At 41.6% G+C, this 12,426-nt stretch overlaps 1 non-coding gene across 1 annotated transcript; it reads right to left on the bottom strand.

Moving 5' to 3' along the window:
- Positions 1-1,376: 1,376 nt before the first annotated feature.
- On the bottom strand, positions 1,377-1,453 carry LOC136721289 (small nucleolar RNA SNORD66). The gene has a single exon (XR_010805879.1). It is a non-coding gene; the product is annotated as a small nucleolar RNA SNORD66 (small nucleolar RNA).
- Positions 1,454-12,426: the final 10,973 nt, after the last annotated feature.

Genomic DNA, 12,426 nt, shown 5'->3' with positions numbered 1-12,426 from the left:
GAAGCGTTTTAGCTGTCACGATCTCTACCTCACCTACAGTCTACAGTCTTTCATGTGCTTGAAAAACACACGCATTGTATAGCATTACAGGTGTAGTCAGATTGAGTGATTAAACACTTGTTTCTTTAGTTTTGATTGTGCTGTGGACGCCTTCAGAAAACAAAGTGCTTTGATCTTATTTATACCAATCATTTGAATGTTTTATGTTCATATTTAAATGTAAATACTACTTATGCTAGTTTTATTTGATTGTTTGCCTTTCATTATACCACAGCATTTAAAGAGCTATCGGCTGTTGTAGGTGGTTCAAAAACTCTGTGATTCTACTGTTAACCGTATATCACTATTATGACATTTTTGTTTTTTAAATCAGCTCGATTAAATAGAAAAAATGTTGATCGTCAATTCAATTAGTTGATTCATAGACCCGATTAATTGATTAATCGAGGCAGCCCTAAAAATACGTTCAAATGTTCCTACCACCAAGGATGCATCCAGCAACTTCTGCTTCTTCTCCAAGACCTCGTCTCCATCCTCCTCCGTCTCAAACTCCTTCTGGCAGCGGTTCAAAAGCAGAGAGCGGAAAGGCACCGTCTCTCCCGGCTTGTCAACGGCTGGGACTTTGAGCTACAGAAAGGGGAGCAGGAACAACATAAACCCTAAGCAAGATGGTGTGCTAGGCTGGCTTCCAGCTTTAATAGGTATCGGAGTGAAAACTCTTGATATGCGCATCACAAGACAGGCATCTGCTAGTCCATTCAAAACTGAACTCCCACAAATTACAATTCCAGAGCTAAACAAATCTGATCCATGTATTATTATTATTATTATTATTATTATTATTATTATTATTATTATTATTATTATTATTATTATTATTTATTTCCTAGCAGATGTCCTTGTCCAATATAAGAGCAATACAAAGTGCAATAATACAGAGCAGTTCAAGTCGTAATACATTTTACAAGTTCAAATTTACACAAATAGCATCTTCACAATCCTCTACCATTCCCTCCCTCCCTCTTTCACTTCACTCTCCCCGTCACCCTCCTTCTCTCACCCTCAGAAGGCACTGGCACATATTGGCGTATGAGGCGGAGAAGTTGGGTTCGGAGACGGCCTTCTCGAAGATGAGCTCCATGACACCCTGGAGTCGCTGCTCCGTGTCGATGGTCAGCTCGTTCACTTGACGCATCCACGGCTGGAACATCTGTGGGGTCAGCTTGTTCAGAATACCACTCACCCTGCGGAAGAGCTCCTGTTGAAGGGGAAAGGGGGGAGGAGGGAAGGAAGGAAAAAGAGTTAGTTCTGCAAACCTCGGCCAAGTCCGTGTTTTTATTTGTTCTGGAGAGGTGGGTGCATGTGAGCGTACTCAGCCCCTCAGTTCATCTTCTCCATCAGTAGAGGTCAGTGGCCCAGACACCAATGCACTACAAATAGATCATCAGTGGGGCTCCAATTTTACCCACAATCCCCTTTACTAGACTAGCAAATTATTATTCCCACCCCCCCAAACATGAACCGTGTCCTCTGCTCCTACATACCTGGGTCTTAATGACCTCGGGGTCATCACCCACTGTGGGAGCCTTCTTAATTGTAGGCAGGTAACACACATACAGTCATCTAAATAACAATCGCAATTAGACAGCAGTTGACAAAAAGTACAAATGAGACAAATGTCCAAGATCAGCATTAAACAGATCCATCAGAACAATGCAGGTAACCATCTCAATCAGAAGGATTTATATATAAAAACATGAAAATAAAACTCTAGGGTCTCCTAGACAAGCAGGGGGCTGCATACCTTAGCCAGGACCACATCGCTAATGCGGAGTTTCTGCAGCCTGTCACAGATGAACTCTAAGTCCAGCAGGAACTGACGCTCATTTTTCTCCTTCTCATCAGGGACATAATTACACCTGCAACATAATTTGAAAGCAACAACATTTCCACAGGAGTCTTGGTTGTGCCGAGGATTACGAAATAATGAAAGCAATACATTTTAGACGTCGGCTCAAAATCCCTACCATTCGGCGTTGAAATGACCCAGGTTTATTTTGTATTTATACCATATCCAGTTCACCATATTCACATCCTCTCATACAGTAATCAATAAACGAGAATAATGGTTCAATTTGTAGCTACACACCTATGCTTAGGAGCAATTCACACGATCTTGTACTGGTGAAGAACATTATTATTCACAATATGTCATTTAAAAAAATGTAGGCTATACATACCCTGCTGCAATGAAAAGAAAAAGATAGATTAATGAAACGGCCTACCTGAATCTTGCGGAGTCTTCAAGACAAAACTTGAAGTTTGCAATCGCTGCCATGCTTTTGAATTCAATACAACCAAAAGGCTCTCGGGAACACTGAAATTACTCAGAGGTAAAATCAATCAACCGTACGACTCCGTCTCCAAACACACTATCAGCTCTAATTAGGCAATATCCACAGAGCAAACAGAATCGAATTCCAGCAACTGTTACGTATGCAACTGACAACAACTGACGTCATACCCAACACATATCAGAACAACATAATACAGTTCAGAAACGAGAGGCCACTCGACCCATCAGCTCGTTTGGTGTCCATTAATAACTAAATGATCCAAGGATCACATCCAGTCTATTTCTGAATGTTCCCAAATTGTGGCTTCAACCACATCGCTGGGGAGTCTGTTCCAGATTGTAATAACTCTCTGTGTGAACAAGTGTCTCCTGTTTTCTGTCTTGAATGGCTTGAAGCCCAATTTCCATTTGTGTCCAAACACACTGAATCGAGTCACTCAATCGGTTCGCATCGCCCCACAAAAGAATCAGTCCCTCAGCCAGGCTCACACTGCGCACTTTTACAACCCGACCCGAGTCTGAGAGGCGGGCAGCGTGGCTTTCCCTGGATGCTGTCTTTTGCTGGTGAAGAGTCGCACTACTGATCATTAAGGATCAACATTTGATCTGCATGGCTTATCACATCAGCGCCAACACAACAAGCAACGAGCAGCACAAGTGTCCCTCAGTCCAAGTCCACAACACACACGAGTGGCCTGTAACTCCCGATCAACAGCAGAGCTAGTAGGCTGGCACCCCCTCCTGTAAAATGAGCGGAACAACCCTATTCATCAATACAAGGCTGTAAGTCTAGAGAGAGGGCCTACCTTACATGTGTTTTCCTCTGGATTTTCAGGAAGCCAAGTCTTTGATGATGTCACCAAAACCCAGGTGGTGCTTTAAGGGCTTCAGAGTGAGCGCTCAGTCTGTCAGCCCCACTGTAGAGGCGCCCTGTTCTGCACAGGCCGGGTTACACACAGAGCGACCTGCACAGCCACGCAACTGGGAAAGTGACATATATGCGCAATGCAATGTCCACCTTCGGGCCACAGATTGCAGCTTCTTTCACGCAGTGACTGAAGCAAGGCGCTTGCAGTTTTGATATATCCCTTGAAATGAGACATTGCGTCTGTGAAATCCTCTTAGATCAGCGCAGTGTTTCCTCTGAAGCAACAGCACAGGATCGGGGTTCTTGAGATGAGAGCTGATGTCCGTCCTGTTTCCAAACTTCGCTATTACTTTCCCCCGCTTTGTCTTTACAGTAATTGAACCCGTGAAAGGCTCTCTGGATTGTCAGTCTGCTTAGTCCCACCTTCAAGCAGAGAAACCAACTCTGATAGGACAGAACTGCGCCGGTAATCCCATGCATTAAATAGGGCCTGATTGTAGCGCCGTCTCCTGGTCAAGGGTGGACAGTGGTCAGCAGGCACCAACACCAGCCTAGGCACCCACACCGGGCCGCAGACCTCTGCAGGGCCCCAGGGTCCAAAGCAGGGGCCCACACTTCCCCACATCACCCCCTCCACACTCTGTGATCTGGTATATCTACCGCACAGTGCACAATTCATTGAATTGCTGGTAAATTAAATACATTGTGAGCATAAGCGACATATATGTGAACCTTTTCTTGTCCCAAGAGTAGCACTGTTATCATTTCCGTTGCACAGAGCACAAGCATTTCCAAATCTTTTTCAAATATTTAACATAACAACATAAGAAAGTTTACAAACGAGAGGAGGTCATTTGCCACATCGTGCTCGTTTGGTGTCCATTAATAACTAAGTGATCCAAGGATCCTATCCAGTCTGATTTTAATTGTTCCCAAATTTTCAGCTTCAACCACATCACTGGGGAGTAGTGTTTCCAGCCCGGGGACCCGTGGTACCGAAAACCCGGGCAACCCGGACGATTTGTCAATCTCACAAGCCCGGGTTTGGCATGGGTATAAAACCGGGGCTGAGAAACAAACCAACAAAAATCATACTTGCGTGCACAGAGCCTCAGTGAGCTCTTGTGTTTTTTCATTCGGTGAGAAGATTGATGTTCATTCCGTAACCTACAATATAATTGAGCACTGTTGCAAAATACGAGGAGTTCAAAAAAAATGTTCTGATCCAAGCTCGGTTTGGTTCTACTTCCTACAAATGCAAAAAGTATGCAAACAACGTATTGCAAACAGCTGGGGGCTCTACAAGGTCACTTCAGTTCATACAAATGATCAATACATAATAACTCTGTGAATGAACTGAGTTCGTGTTTAATTTTAGCTTCACATAAAATACAGACACAAAAATGACATGTATTATTTTACTTATTTAGAATAACATTGATGATATGGCCAGGTTGTAGTTTAATGATTAAAATAAGGGGGAAAACTAAGATCCGAGGAGTTCAAGCATACGTTTGATGTGTCTAACAGTGTGTTTTTTATTTATTTAATTTTGTTTCCATTTTGATTATTTATTCAATTTATATGCCTATGAGATAATCTGGCTTCAATCACAGATGCCCCGGGGACCCAGGGTTTATGAAATTTAAACTCCAAAAACCCTGGCCTGGAATTTTCCCCCGATTTTGGAAACCCTACTGGGGAGTTTGTTCCAGATTGTGACAACTCTATGTGTGAAGAAGTGTCTCCTGTTTTCCGTCTTGAATGCTTTGAAGCCCAATTTCTTTTTGTGTCTCTGCTGATCTGGAAAAGCTCCTCTGGTTTGATGTGGTCGATGCCTTTCATGATTTTGAAGACTTGAATCAAGTCCCCATGTAGTCTCCTCTGTTCCAGGGTGAAAAGGTTCAGTTCCTCAGTCTCTCAGTAGGACATCTCAGTAGGACATCAGCTCTAACTAGTGCATCGTACAGTCTGAACATCACTGCCCTTGATTTAAAAGCAATGGCCCTAACACTGATCCCTGTGGATCTCCACTAACAACCTCACTCCAGATAGAAGCAACTCCTCTAATCGACACCCTCTGTTTCCTCTACATCAACCAGTTCATAATCTACTACTTACATTACCCTGAATGCCTACAGCTTCCAATTTGAGGATCAGTCTTTGGTGTGGAACCTTATCAGAAGCTTTTTGAAAATGTACGTATATCATATCATGTGTTTTCACATGATCTACAGCTGCAGTTGCATGTTCAAAAAACTCTAATACATTTGTAAGACATGATCTGCCTCGTCTAAACCCATGTTGACTATCTCCAAGAATATGGTTTTCATTAAAATGCTCCTCTATTTCTGTCTAATCATTTTTTCCAACATTTTACAAGTAATGCAGGTGAGACTGATTGGTCTGTAATTTCCTGGCTCAGTTTTGTCCCCTTTCTTGTGGATTGGTATGACATTTGCTATCTTCCAGTCAGTTGGCACATCCCCTGTTCTAAGTGTCTTTTGGAATATTTGAGTTAGCGGCCTGTAAATAATTTCCCACATTTCTTTAAGTACTGTTGGAAATATACCATCTGGCCTAGGTGATTTGTTTGTTTTTAATTCTGCTAGTCCCTGTAGTACCTCCACCTCATTTTTCCTGATCTCTCTTAGGGTTTGACTGGACTGGTTATTATCCTGTGGCATGTTATCTGTTTTTTCTTTTGTAAAAACCTCTAAAATACTCATTTAGAACATTTACCATATCTTGTTCATTTTCCAAAATACTTCAATTTTTGCCCTCTATCTGTTTCACTTCATCCTTTATTGACCTCTTGCTGTTGTAGTATTGAAAAAAGCTCTTTGCATTAGTTATAGAGCTATGTTTCTTTCTATTTCCCTCTTTGCTTTCCTGATCCCTTTCTTAAGATCTATTTGCAGTTCAACATATTCTTTGTATTTTGTTTAGTCTCTATCCCTTTTGTATGCGCTATACCACATTTTCTCTCTCTTCAAATTTTTTTGCATACTTCCATTAAACCATTTTGGCCAATGTTTTTTGGTCCTCAATTTGCTAAGTTTTGGTATAAATTTCTCCTGAGCCTCAAGTAGTATATTCTTAAATATACCCATCCATTTTCAACTGAATCTGATCCAGTGTGCTCCAGTCTACCTCTTCCAAGTGTCGCCAAAATTGTAGACCATTGCTTTAGACTTGGGCCTTGTTTCTAGAAAGAATGCCTCAAAGATGACCATATTGTGATCACAGTTTGCTATTGATTCTATAACTAATGTCCCTCTGACTCTATCAAACATCTCGGTTATTTGAAGGGAAATCTGTCAAGGTCACTGTTAAGGTACAACGCTTCAGTTGAAGCAGCCCTTCGGATCCCAGTGAATCGGGCAGTCAGGTCAGTCAGCATTTCAGCTACAGGGGAGACTTTTCAGCAGGAGACGAGCGCTCGGGAAGAAAAATGCACAGACACAGAAGTAGTCTGTTCGTTTATCTTCAGTTTATTGAAAGTTTCACACAGCCTTTATACAGTCTAACAAACATCTTCAGTGATAGTTACGGGGCAGTCCCGATATGTAGTTACACACCATAATAGTACTGATTTTGCAGTGTTCCCACAAGCAGGTGCACATGTCATGCCTCGTGGGAATGTTATTGTCCGAGGATGTGTGTAACCCATAATATATTTGTGTTTCGGGAAGGGGAAAATGTAGCACATACTGTACGAACAACATGTTTTGTGTCTGCCACAGCTGCTTGGATTACAAGCAGTTCTGCAAGCTATTTCAGCAGTGTGCATAAGACATAGATAATAAGTAAAGTTATGAATAACTCACAGTTCCTAACTAGTAACTTACTGGAAAGTTTCCTATATTTTCTAACAGTTATACAGTGGGTATATACAATACATAGGAGGCAATTTTACCCCAACAGTCACCGTTGACAATTGGAAACAGCTCCTCAGTGGAATATGCCAGTAATGAGGACATAAGTGTACAAACATAAAGAAAGTCCTGCTATTACAAACTGCCAGCAAATGCATGTAATGCATTACTCATCTATTCAAAATACCTAGTTTACTGCATTACTATGATTATTATTATCCAATATAGAAATATATTAACACATTAGTCTCAGTAACGTGCATTTTTCACCTTTAATTTTGTGTAATTTCCAGGAAAATAGTGTTGATACATTTTGAATAGTCAGTGAAACATATCAATTTTCAAAGACTTCATGTCCCTCTTAACAGCCCTAGCAAACAATGCATTTACAGCATATTAATAAATAAAGAATACTTTAAGGGGGATGGTGTAAAACATCCATAGGAACAGCAGAGAAACTGTAAGTTAAACATGAACCTGAGATATTTCCACAATGTTTCTGGGTTCAAAAATAGGATCACCAAATAAATAAGCAAGTAAATCTTAAAGTACAGCTATAGATAATTCATTTTTGTAAGGATATTATACATTATTGACAATGTTTTCTGTATCAGTTGTTAAAACCCCTAAAAAGAGCACATTATAAATGGTCAATGTGATTTATTTCCAGCACACAATCCCCAAAGAAATGACAGGAATTAAGGACTGTGTTGTGGAAATACCATTTTAACTTGTATAAAAGGAAAGCTTTAAAGTTAATCTCTACTTTCTTTGGGTCTCAAATATTTAATTCTTAATTCCCCTAACTGGTCTTGGTTTGTATCGTTGAAATGCAATTTGATCACAGAATTTATCTATTTAACATGTCAAACAGTAGGTGGCAGAGTTTACATTACATTATTTGTCATTTAGCAGACGCTCTTATCCAGGGCGACTTACATTTGTACCCATTTATTATTATTATTATTATTATTAATATTTTTATTTCTTGGCAGACGCCCTTATCCAGGGCGACTTACAACATAACTGCAAAAATACAGTGAAGTACAATCAATCAATCAATCAATCAATCAATTTTTATTTGTATAGCGCCCTTCGCAGGGTAGCCACAGAGTGCTTTACAGACTGGTAAACATACAACAAACGTACAGCAAAATAAAAAACATAAATACAATAAAATCAAATATAGACCTGTAAACATTTTACATGATCTAGAATAAAGTGAGTGAACATTTAAGTAAATAAAGCATTTAGGAACGGAGGAGAGAAAAACAAGAAAACTCCTAAGAATGGCATGTAGGAGAAAATGAATCTCTGGGGGTCCACGGCCTAGGGCCTAGGCCTAATGGTTGCCTCCCCTCCAGGCAGTATACTTATTACAGCAGCAAGGAGATCAGAAAGTTCTTTATCGGTGCTGCTGGCTGTGGTCTTCCCTGTGGAGGAGGCCTCTCGCTGGCCATCGGGGGTGGAGGGTTTGGACCATCAACAGGCTTTGGGTTGCGATGGCTCATCAAACCTTGGGTGTGGATGCCCCGTTGACCCTCCATTGTGAGGTGCTTCTGGGATGGGTTGTGCCTCATCAGACAGGTAGGGAGGTGCCAGTCCCTTTAGTGCTTTACATGTTAATAAGAGCACTTTAAAGTCTATCCTGTAGTGCACGGGCAGCCAGTGAAGAGAAGCCAATACTGGAGTGATGTGTTCATGTTTTTATGTTTTTGTTAGGATTCTTGCAGCAGCATTTTGGACTGAAGTGCACAAATAGCTCTGTTTGTGCTGCCTGACAGAATGGCATTACAGTAGTCCAATCTAGATGTAACAAATGCGTGTATCAATTTCTCAGTGTCCTGTAACGAGAGGAATTGTCTTAGTCTAGCAATGTTTCTAAGCTGGAGGAAGGAAGATCTCGACACATTCTGAATGTGTGATTCAAAAGATAGATTATGATCACAGATGACACCCAGGTTTCATGCCATCCCCTTAGGGGAGAAATTAAAGTTATCATTACTCAGTTTTGTTAGTGAATGATGAACAGTTCGATTTTTGTCTCCTAAAATTATGACTTCTGTTTTGTCAGAATTAAGCATAAGAATTTTTTTTGTCATCCATGTTTTAATCTCAGACAGACAGCAGATTCATTTTTCTAGGTCTATGGTGTTGTTAGGATTTACTGACAGATATAATTGTGTGTCGTCTGCGTAACTGTGAAAGTTAATATTATGTCGTCGAATGATATCACCTAAAGGGAGCATGTACAATGAAAAAAGTACAGGTCCGAGGACTGAGCCCTGTGGGACTCCGTACTTAACCTCAGTTAAATTTGAGTGGTTCTCGTTAATCTGTGCATATTGGAGTCTGTTTGACAGATATGATTTAAACCATGAAAGCACATTGCGAGATAGGCCAATACGGTTTTCTAAGCGGTGTATCAAGATTTTGTGGTCGATTGTGTCAAAAGCCGCACTTAAGTCTAATAAAATAATAACACTGGTGTGCCCTACATTGGAGGACTGAAACACGTCATTCAATACTTTTAACAGGGCCGTTTCTGTACTCAGGCCGGAACGGAAGCCTGATTGAAATTCTTCATAAAGGTGATTATCGGTTAAAAAAGCTTGCAGTTGGTTTGCAACTACTTTCTCTAGAACCTTAGAAAGGAAGGGAAGGTTTGAGATAGGTCGATAGTGTTTAAGTTGGTTAGGGTCGACACTGGGTTTCTTAAGAAGTGGTTTAATTACAGCTATTTTAAATGATTCAGGAACAGATCCTGAGAATAAAGAGACATTGATAATATTGTGTATTCTGTGAATAATTCATGGCAGAGATTGTTTTAGCAGTTTAGTGCGTATAGGGTCTAGTGCGCAGGTTGTTGTTTTCATTTTAGTAATTAAGGAGACCAATTCCTGGTGATTTACTACGTTAAACGAGTCCAAGGTAGGCAGGGGCTGTGAAGGACTGCATGTGTCAGCTATAAAATCTGTGTATGTTTCCTGTTCTATCTGTTTTCTAATGCTGTTAACTTTGCTATTGAAATGATCCACGAAGTCACTACAGGTGAAATTGGGGGGGATGACCTCTGAAGGCTTTACCTTCTGGTTAGTAAGTGTCGCTATTGTATTAAAAAGAAAACGCGGGTTGTTCGTCGAACCACGGTGAGTGTTTTGTTGGTTTTTATTTGTCGTGTCCTTAATGGGGCTACTAAAGCAGTGCTTAGTGTATTGTTGAAATTATTTAATAATTCATCTGCAGATCCTTCTTTTGATAAAGCTAGCATTTGGCAAGAGGATAGTGATTTTATAAATAGCAGTGGGATTTAGGCAGCGAGTTTCTATGTTCCTTTCCGTGTGTCTAATTCTACTCCTCCTACAAGGCAATCAATCATTACAAATTAAATTTAGCTAAAACAGCAATTCAAAATAATACATTTTACAAATTTCAATTTACAATTTACACAAGTACAGTAAGTGACTTCCTACATCCTTGACAGTGAAAGCTAAGTGCTGTCAAGATGTAGGGTCACAGTCAAGGGCTACGGGAAAGGGAGCAAGGAGTAAAACAATCAAGAACGCGAGAAGCATAATAAAACTGTGAAGTGCTATCTAGCAGGGATAGAGGACTAATATTACAAGTGCTGTCGGAAGAGATGCGTCTTGAGTAAGTGCCGGAATGAGGTCAAGGACTCTGCTGTTTTGACTTCGGTGGGCAGGTCGTTCCACCATTTAGGTGCCAGGGATGAGAAGGAGCGGTTCTGGAGGAGGCAGAGTTGGTCTATACAACTGGGTATTTTACTGGAGCAATCTAAGTGAAGTACCTTGCTCAAGGGTACAACAGCACTGCCCCACCTGGGATTTGAACCCAAAACCCACAATATGAGTCCAGAGCCCTAAGCACTACTCCACAGTGTTGCATTAATCACAGACTGTACCAAGGCTCCATGTGATTCTTTATTGCACTTATACTGTTATTATTGTTTATTTGATTTAATTTTAATTATTCACTGATTGAGTCATGTTCTCAAATTGTTTGTTTTCATTGATTGTATTCACTGATTGATTGACTTTTATTGATATTCACTATTATTGAACAGGCAGAAGCTTTGATCCCCGATGCGGCGCACCTGTATCACTGAGCAGCGGCCGCCTTCCCTCACGGCCACTACACCTGTGGACACTCAGCTGGAGATAAAGGCTGCCCTGCCAGAACAAAGGGGCACGGCGGAGCACCAGCAGGGACAGTGACTGCGGGACGGGTTACAGAGGAGAGGATATCGGCTGTGAGGGTGCCAGCCGGTAGGCACTAACTCCTCGCAGGGTCGGAGCGGGTCCCTGCAGATCGGGAGCTGCCTGGAGAAACATTAGCCGCTGGACGCAGTGACTCGACAGCGACAAGAGGATCTAAGGAACTATTACTGGCCAGAGACATTGACTTGGCTTCTACAAGACTGTATTCCTGGACTTGCCTTCTTGGTTCTGCGGTTTCCAGCTTCTCGGCGATAGACGGCACTTTGGGGCTCCGGACCAGCAGCCGGAGGGAGAAGCACATAGCGGACGGGTGAGAGGGACGCACTCAATATCCCTGTGAGCTTGTGATCGCAGCACTTGCCAGTGAGCGAGCGTGTCCTCCTCCTGAGACTGCTCTTTGTCCTGGATTGGGGCTGCTTGTGCGGACGAGCTGCTCGTTTGTGAGGATCTCTAGCCTGGGACGGAACCGGAGGCCGAGCCGGGTTGGGACTGTGTAATTGAGACCATTCTCTCGCCATTCTCCATCGTTTCATACATACGTTTTTTGATTGTGAATATAGGGGGTATTGTCTGGGCTTAGTTTTATTTGGGAATTTAGTATAGTTTATTATATTTTCAGCTTTTGTATAGGTTTCTGTATTTTTATTTTTGCCCAGGTGATTAAAGGCAATTTTAATTGTAAAAAAAACATCGAGGGAACGGTGCCCTGCTAGTTGCCCCTGTTGTATTGTACATGGTGAATTTTATTTAATGGACTAGAATAAGACCTTTCTTATTTACTGGTGGCGTCTGTCCTGGGACCTTACCTGCAGGGGGAAATAAGTGAGTGTAACTCAGTTGGGATGGCATAGCGAGACTTCATGCGACCCAGTCAGAGGTGATTCTAGGGTATGTGGGGGCCCCAGGCAAAATAAATCCTGATGGTGAAGCCAGGGAGAGCATGGTGGGGTTTCCCATTTGCGACACCCCTGGACCCACTGTTCACTGCCACTCGTGACAATTTTCAGGTTTTTCTGAATGCTTAAACACTAACAGTGATTCTTGAAGTACTATCTCTGAAATAATTAACACTTTTAGGCAATGTAT

Source organism: Amia ocellicauda, unplaced genomic scaffold (assembly GCF_036373705.1).
Source record: "Amia ocellicauda isolate fAmiCal2 unplaced genomic scaffold, fAmiCal2.hap1 HAP1_SCAFFOLD_113, whole genome shotgun sequence".
In the NCBI taxonomy this organism is placed as follows: Eukaryota; Metazoa; Chordata; class Actinopteri; order Amiiformes; family Amiidae; genus Amia; species Amia ocellicauda.
Note: the sequence above shows the minus strand (reverse complement) of the source record. Positions and strands in the feature narration are given on the sequence as shown.